The sequence below is a fragment of the Cibotium barometz genome, chromosome 34 (genome assembly GCF_041138505.1).
Source record: "Cibotium barometz isolate CiBa-2024 chromosome 34, ASM4113850v1, whole genome shotgun sequence".
NCBI classification, from domain to species: domain Eukaryota; kingdom Viridiplantae; phylum Streptophyta; class Polypodiopsida; order Cyatheales; family Cibotiaceae; genus Cibotium; species Cibotium barometz.
The window spans coordinates 14148310-14156453 of NC_141079.1; the positions used below are offsets into that span (position 1 = coordinate 14148310).

The 8144-nt window shown below is 47.6% G+C and overlaps 1 pseudogene; it reads right to left on the minus strand.

The window, feature by feature from the left end:
* Positions 1-5957: 5957 nt before the first annotated feature.
* LOC147618730 (PRA1 family protein F2 pseudogene) lies at positions 5958-6754 on the minus strand (annotated as a pseudogene).
* Between the last annotated feature and the right edge of the window lie 1390 nt (positions 6755-8144).

The following is an 8144-nucleotide window of genomic DNA, read 5'->3' on the forward strand; positions in this document are numbered from 1 at the left end:
CATCATCAACTTTCTAAAGGGGGCGAGCTCGTGGTTGACTCGAGGAAAGATATTGCTGAAAAATTCAGCAACATGTCAGACACAGAAGACGAATATTTTTATAATGAAGAGAAAGAGCAAGAGACCTCTCCTGAGAGAAATGAATCTGAGGATATTCTTGCAGGAGAACAGGCTACAGATGATGCACAAGATGAGGATGTAACACAACCAGAAGATATGCCTAGTAAAGAGGAAGATGATGCTCAGTTTAAAAATCGTTTGGCAGGTGTAATGGATGTGTTTATGCAGCTCACACAAAGTGAGAAGTTTGCTGAATTTATGAGATCCCGTTCTGAGCCTGAAAAGAAGAAGAAGAAGGTGCGTTCTAAGAACCTACCTCAGGGTCATAGTGGTGCCTTCCCACAGGATCCATCTTTTGGACAGTTTCTGAACATGCAACATGCTTTTGGTGCTAACTCACAGAGTTCCTTCTTCGAACAGCCATCTATTCCTCAGCAGTCTATGCATCCAGGTTATTTTGGTGGTGGCTCTGTGTTCCAATCTATGACTGGGGGTTATCCTCAGGGAGGCATGGGTATGCCAGGGACTTTTGGAGCTAATTTTCAGCCTGGTATGCAAGGGAATATGTATGGTGGTATGCAGTCCGGAATGCAAGGAAACATGTTTGGGGGCATGCAACCTGGAATGCAAGGAAATATGTATGGGGGCATGCAGCCCACTATGCATAATGGTATGTTTGGAAACATGGCTGGAATGTATGGCATGCCAGGTGTGGGAATTGGTAATGTTGACCCTATGATGGGCATGAATGCTGGGGGTAGCAATCTTGTGAAGCCACTTCCTTACGATAATCTAACGCCTATGGGTAAGGCGAAGGATTATAAGGAAGGGGGAGCTGCTGTGAAATTTGATACATTCAGTGGGGCCAAAGATAAACTAAAGACACTTACCTTTTTACAGCAGTTTGATGCTGCTTTCTCTGGCTTACAGCCCTAAATAGACTGTGTAACCTGTATGCTTTTCCCCTATAGCCTATCCCTAGGGCTGTCCTACAGTCCTCCATGGCTGGTGGGTTCAGCTAGGGCCTTCATGGCCCTCACGGGGGTGGTTTTACACTATCACCATGCCCCATAGTCACAGGGGACGGAAGGGACGAGTGCTTGGAACGGAGGGACGCCGAAACGGGACGGACCGGCGACGGGGACAGACGGACGTCCCCTAGGAAGCGTCACTCACAGGGGACGGGGACGGGGATGCTTGCAAGAACGGGGACGCCAGTGGGGGGCGGCTCTGTGGGGGGAAGGCAGGGAGCCGTTGCGTGATTTTCTGCCTGTTTTTATGCCGTTGCACACACCGTTTCTAGCCGTTGCGTTCGCCGTTTCTAGCCATTTATGGCTGTTGGCTTGGCCGTCCGTTTATGGCTTGTCCATGACCCTTGAGCCTTGAGGCTTGGCCCTCTCTCTCTCTCTCTCTTGCCCTTGAGACTTGCCTATCTATATAAGAACAAGCCTCTACAAGGCTACAAGCACACACAACTTTCAATATAAGAACAAGCCTCTACAAGGCTACAAGCACACACAACTTTCAAGCTTTCAAGCTTCTTCTAGCTTCCAACTTCCAAGTTCCAAGCCTCACACAAGGCCCGCGGGCCACCGCCCTACTATCTAGACTCTCGAGTCTCTCTCTCTCTCTCTCTCTCTCTCTCTCAAGCCTCTTGAGTCTTCCAACTTCCAAGCCTCTAGGCTCTAGCCTCTAGGCCTCTCTCTCTCTCTCTCTCTCATTCCTCAAGGCTCAAGAGTCAAGCCATCTTCAATCATGGCATCCTCCTCACGTGCCGGGGCTTCCCGTAGAAGGACAACGGGATGGACATGGTGGGAGGAGGTTAACTACACCCCATCCACTCATGGAGGCAGTTCTCGGTCTTGGATATGCAAGCTTTGCCCATACCGGCGAACGGGTGGCGCCGACAAAGTGCGAACCCACCTCTTGCATGAGAGTGGGCATGAGGTGAGGTTTTGCACGAATGTCACGCCCAAGAAGAGACGAGAACTTCTTGACAAGCTTAGCGTCTACGAGGCGATCGAAGCGAAAAGGACACCACGAGTGGCCATGGATCTTGCGACGATGGAGAGAGGAACTCAAGCCTCTACAATGGAGTCATGTGGTGGATCGGCATCATGCACACCATCACCTTCACCATCAAGTCGGAATGTTACTCCATCCACGACGCCGGCACCCTCCATCTCCACAGCCTCTCAACCATTACGTGGCCCACGACGACAATCTACACTTTGGGAGAATTGGAACCCCAAGTTGAAGGAGGAGGTGGATATGGCGGTGGCCCGCTTCTTCTTCCACGACCACATTGCCTTTCAAGCGGCTAGGTAAGTGCAATCGATCATTGCCAATTCATCATTCATGTTTTCATCATCCTGGTCCCCTTCTCATTAGTAAATTACTTTCTTGAATAGGTCGGAATACTTCAAGGTCATGGTTAAGAAGATTGGGGAGTATGGCTACCTATACACCCCCCCCTCATCCGAGAGCTTGCGCACTACATTGCTCGAGAAGGAAAAGCGCATTGTAGAGCAAGCGGCCGACAACACAAGGCGACAATGGGAGAGGAACGGAGTCTCCCTCATTGTGGATGGATGGAGTGACACCCGCAAGAGGAGTATTCACGGCGTGGTTGCATATTCCCGAGGAGAGATGTACTTCATCTCATCTCATGATGCATCAGGCACCGGGAAGAGCGCGGATGTCCTTGCGGCGGAGTGGGCTACCACCATGGAGATTGTTGGCCCCGAGCATGTAGTGGGCTTTGTTGCGGATGGGGAGCCTTCCAATAGGGCGGCAGGAGCTATTCTCCAAGGTATGTATGGACATGTCACGGTGTCCTTTTGTATGGCTCATTGCCTAAACAACCTCCTCAAGGACATCGGGGCATTACCATGGATCAGCCTGCTCATTGAGGAGACCAACACCATGGTCTCCTTCGTCCTCAACCACCAAAGACTTCGGCATGAGTTCAACAAGAGGTCCTGTCCCTCTCTCCTCAAATATTCCAACACCCGGTTTACCTACAACTTTCTCATGTTGGGCCAGTTGAAGGATTGTAGCAGTGCTTTCAGGGGGCTTTTCCTTAGCGACAAGTTTGTCGCCTGCAAGAGTCCCGTACAAACACTGGCCAAGAGTGTAGGCTACGAGCGGATGACGCCTCTTGGTGGGAGCATGTGAAGACCACAGATGCTATGGTGAGGTCCATAGTCCACCTATTGAGGATTGTAGACGCTATGCAACCATGCATAGGCAAGGTCTACGAGGCCATGGATCGCATGATAGAGAAGTTGAAAGACTTCGTGCCTGACGAAGACAGATACGAGAAGATCCATGCCTTGTGTCTAGGAAGATGGAATTCCTACTACTCTCCATTGCATGCAGCAACTTATGTGGTGGACCCAGAATTCCAAGGCAACAAGCAAGAGAGCGATCAGCTAGATGGAGGATCACTTGGATTGTCTTGTGCTTGATACATCGGTTAGGCGCAAGATCAAGGACCAGCTTTCGATGTACAGATCATTTCATGGCTCCTATGGTGGCTGTCATGATGCACAGATTGACCACTCCAAAGTTGGTGCTGCTCTATGGTGGGAGGACTTTGGTTCGCATGGACCGGAGCTGCAGCAGCTTGCCATCTGCATACTTAGCCAGGCCATCAGGAGCAACTTTGGAGTACCTGCAACCACATTGCCTCTAGGAAGAGGAACCGACTCGGGGTAGAGCGTGTCAATGACCTCTTGGGATGGATCCCTGGCTGACTCGTCCCATACTGGGCTCACATGGGACCAGTCTACCATCCCAGGTCTTGCACCTTCTGTATAGATATGTCTACGTGGCATCCAAGTGCGGGATGCACGTGACATGTTGGGTGATCATGCCTTGGAATAAGTTCACTCTGTTCATAGCATGGAATAAGTTTACTCTATTCATAGCGTGGACACAAGAACAGCGTTGTGATCTTGGAATAAGTTCACTCCAATTGTAAAGTCTCCTATTCATAGTCTAATGGACACATAGACAGCCTTGAGATGAAGACAAAACGATGGATTTCATGTGAATCCATCTTCCCTCTCTAATCAAGTGGTTGAGTACAACTTGATGTTCCTGAAAAAGAGACCATATATTATCCCATGATATCTATGCCAATGTGGCGCATATCTACTCAAGGGCTTCAACCTCCTCTGTCTCGCACCCATCTCTCAAACTTTAAATCTCTACATTTAAGGTTCAAACACACACCTCCACTTAGAACTAATCCATGCCAGTTGGCATCTACTTTGAAAACTTCTTTCCTAGGTGACTCTAAGCTGCGTGCTCTCAACAGTGGCTATGCAGCCCTCGAGCTGAGAAGAAGTAGGTAGAGTGAGGAGGAAAACACATTAATATTAAACATGAGCATGGCTAATTAGGATTCATGTGTTGGATGAGTACCTTTTTGAGAATCCCTTATAGCTAAAGTCAATGTTGGCTTGTAAGCGTTCGTCTCACCATTCTCACACTTTCCTTATACAACCCTTGAGAAAAAACTTTCTGGCAAACAATACTACCCTCCTCAGTTTTAACTGGTCAATCAATAAGATTAGGACATGATCCTCCCCTACAGTCCAAGAAATGGATGTAGATTACTTCAGAATAAATCTTCAAGTCCACTTGTTAGCTAGCAGCCGTCAAACACATGCAAAATCTAATCAGGTCTAGCTGGTGAAAAAGATGGGTGTAAAATTGAATGAAAAAAGAGCACCTTAAAGGTCTTTGTCATCCTTGCTTAAAAATCTTCAATATTTAGCGTGGCTTACGCTGATTAGCAAGACAATGACAAGTCTTAATCTACACACTTTCAATTTGTCAAGTGAAGGCAAATCCACCCATAAAAAGGTTGTGTCCACCACTTTGACAGCACCTATGGATCCAGCCTACACAACAGCATCAGTGGAATGTCCATGCATTCTATAACCTACGCCTTGACTCTTCCAAGGAAATGGAGAACTAGCACCTTCTAAGGAATGAAAAAGGGTCAAAGAGAGGCATTCATAATGTCAAAGAGAGGCATTCATAATCTTGGGGGATTTAAGCTTCTGTGCTAGCCTTGAATCTCAGCTATCATGCAGATCAGCTCGGCAGAAATACCAACAGACATGTATAGGGAGGAAAAGGTGAGCCAAGAAAGCTTACACCTTTCACAGCAGAAGACCATGAAAACTACACAAGAGCGCCTATAAGACCAACCCCTTCACTTTGGCTTGACTTGAACCCTTGCAAGGCAACCCTTGTCTCTCTGTCCTATAACACCTTGGACATTTCTATAGAGCCCTTTAAGAGTACTAATACTTTGCACTCCTTTAGCGAGGGACACGCTGCAAGAATAAAACTGCGAGGGAATCACTTATGTAAGATTCTTTGCAAGCAAGGGACACGCTGCAAGGATAAAACTGCAGGGGAATCACTTACGTAAGGCTTCGTGGACAAGGTCCACTTCGGAAAAAAATTATTCTTCATTGATTGAAATTTGTAAAGCAATATCGAACACGAGGTATAGCACACAAACTGTTACTGTTAAATAGCACACTCTAATCTGTTATCTACCATGCATGCTAAATATCAGCTCTTAATCTGGTTCGGTATTCAAAAACCAGGAACGCTTCCTTTCAGGAGATTGGGGAATGTCGTCTTACTTTTGTCTTGACAGGTAGGTGGGGTGTCTGCTGTCTCCATCCGTATAAAAATCCAGGAAGTGTCCTGCCACTCTTAAGTCAAAATATAGACTCGCAAGGAACTAAACATATACTTAGCACCTCTCTCTCTCTCTCTCTCTCTCTCTCTCTCTCTCTCTCTCTCTCTCTCTCTCTCTCTCTCTCTCTCTCTCTCTCTGTGGTATTGGTCAAGAATGCGCCAAGAGCTGTACATGAAAAAGTAGGGGAGCTGAGGACTCCTTTTATTTGACGGCCAGATGCCTACACCCGAGCGGAGACGACGGCGTTGCCACTACTGCCCAAAAGTGCGTGCTCTTGTTCGTCCAGAAAGAGATCATCAGGCCTCCGGAAAGCGGCGTGAAGAAAGACGAGCGCGATGCCCAGGAGCAGCGAGACGAGAAGCGGCGTCCCAGCGTGGGGGGTAAAAGCGAGGGCCAGCACGGTCACCACGCTTAAGACAGACAACACCACGTTATCCCCGACGGAAGTGTTAAAGAGGAGCAGGGGACCCGATCTGGAGAAGTAGAGGTAGATCCAGGCGGCCAGCAGGATGGCCAGAACCAGCAAGGAAATGGGGCGCCACAGCAGGCTCAGGCCAACCAGCACTAGCATCGCCACTGCGTAGTTCCTGCGGAAGTAGCCCAGGTTCTTCTTTATGCGGCTCGCCGCATCGCGCACGGACTCCGGCTTCCCGAACGCCCCGCGCGCTACCACCTCCGCCCACGGCCGCCCCGCGCCCCCACCCGCACTAGCACCACCGGTAGTAGTACTGCCGCTGCCGCCTCCGAATGATTGATAAGACCCTCCAGCCCTTCCACCACCGCCGCCGCCTCCTCCAGATTGATAAGACCCTCCAGCAGCTCTTCTGGAGTTATCGTTGCTGATACCATCTGCAGGAGATGCCATGACTAAGATTGACGATGAAGCCACCCCCCTCAAGGAAATGAGAAACGGGCCATGGGATAAGGACGTATCAAGGGTCGATTTTGAAGTCGAAAAAACAGAAAAATATTAAAAACACGGTGTGTGAATTTATTTATCGTTCTTCCAACAAATCTTTATTATTGCGAGTGGAGTACAAGACACGTGAGTGGCTGGCCTATACAATGCTCACGGAAAATCGGCCTTTCCTTTATTTTCAACAGGCTCAAATTCAAATTTCCAGACAAGAATTTAACTTCCTCTTTAAGAAAACGGGTGAAATTTTTACATATTTAGTTACACAACTCAATCTTAACAAAAATCAGGTAGGCTTCAACCTTGTCTTTTTTTAGATAGGTTTAGAAAAAAGTTTTTCTTGAGCACCGGCCCAACGAGGCATCTATCTATATATACACGAGCTTGCTTTTCAAGTTGCCACATGTTCTACTTTTTAGGCTTTAGGCCATGCATGGGGCCCTCAACGTTAGGTCGACCTGCACATTGCCCTGCAGACAGCCGCCGCCCTTGCACAAGGGCCCTCGACTTGCAGCAGCTCCAGCCTCCGTCGTCCTTGACTTGTAGCAATCAGTCGCCTATGGATTGTTGTCGCCTCCATAGGTTCTCGCGTACTGTGCTACAAAGTGCTACAAAGAGGTGGTTAGAAATGCGCTCTCTCTCTCTCTCTCTCTATCTCTCTCTCTCTCATGCACTTAAAAGGATTATTTTTTTTGCAAGTATTGTGGGATTGCCGCCGCCATACGTTCTCAAGGTTAGAAATGCTCTCTCTCTCTCTCTCTCTCTCTCTCTCTCTCTCTCTCTCTCTCTGCGTTTATGTTACCTCTCTATCTCAGGGTATTGGCCGTTGCTTATTAACCCTAGGCATTTGTGGGCCAGTTGTATGCTCTCTCTCCAGACGGTTGTATGCTCTCTCTCCAGACAGTTGCATGCTCTCTTGTTAGAATTTCATGGTACTCATGCTAAATCAAATATGTGGAGGAGAGAGACTCACAAAATACAAGAAAAGATCTTGCTCATTAAGTTGCTCAAAATACAACTAAGCTTCATGCTCTTAAAATGCCTTCTAGCTCCACCTTTAAATAGGTGAGCTAGTGGACCATAAGTCCATTCACACACACACCCTTCTCCTCCCCTTTTACATAACATTAGTCTCTTAATACCCCCCCTCAATACCAACTATGAAAAAATTGGAATAGGTGGTATTGGACATAGGATGCCTTTATAACATTAGGCGTACAAGGTTAGGAATATAGGTGTGGTTACATTGAGATTTAAAACAATTTCTCAGTGGAGTTAGAGATTGATACAAAGTTAGCGTCTGACTCTTTGTTAGGACATTTGGAAGTGATATGTCCCGTTTGTTTACACTTGTTACATTTCATTTTGTTGGGATATTTGATCCAACAATTATTTGCCAAATGACCCACCTTTTTGCAATAGACACATCTTACTTTG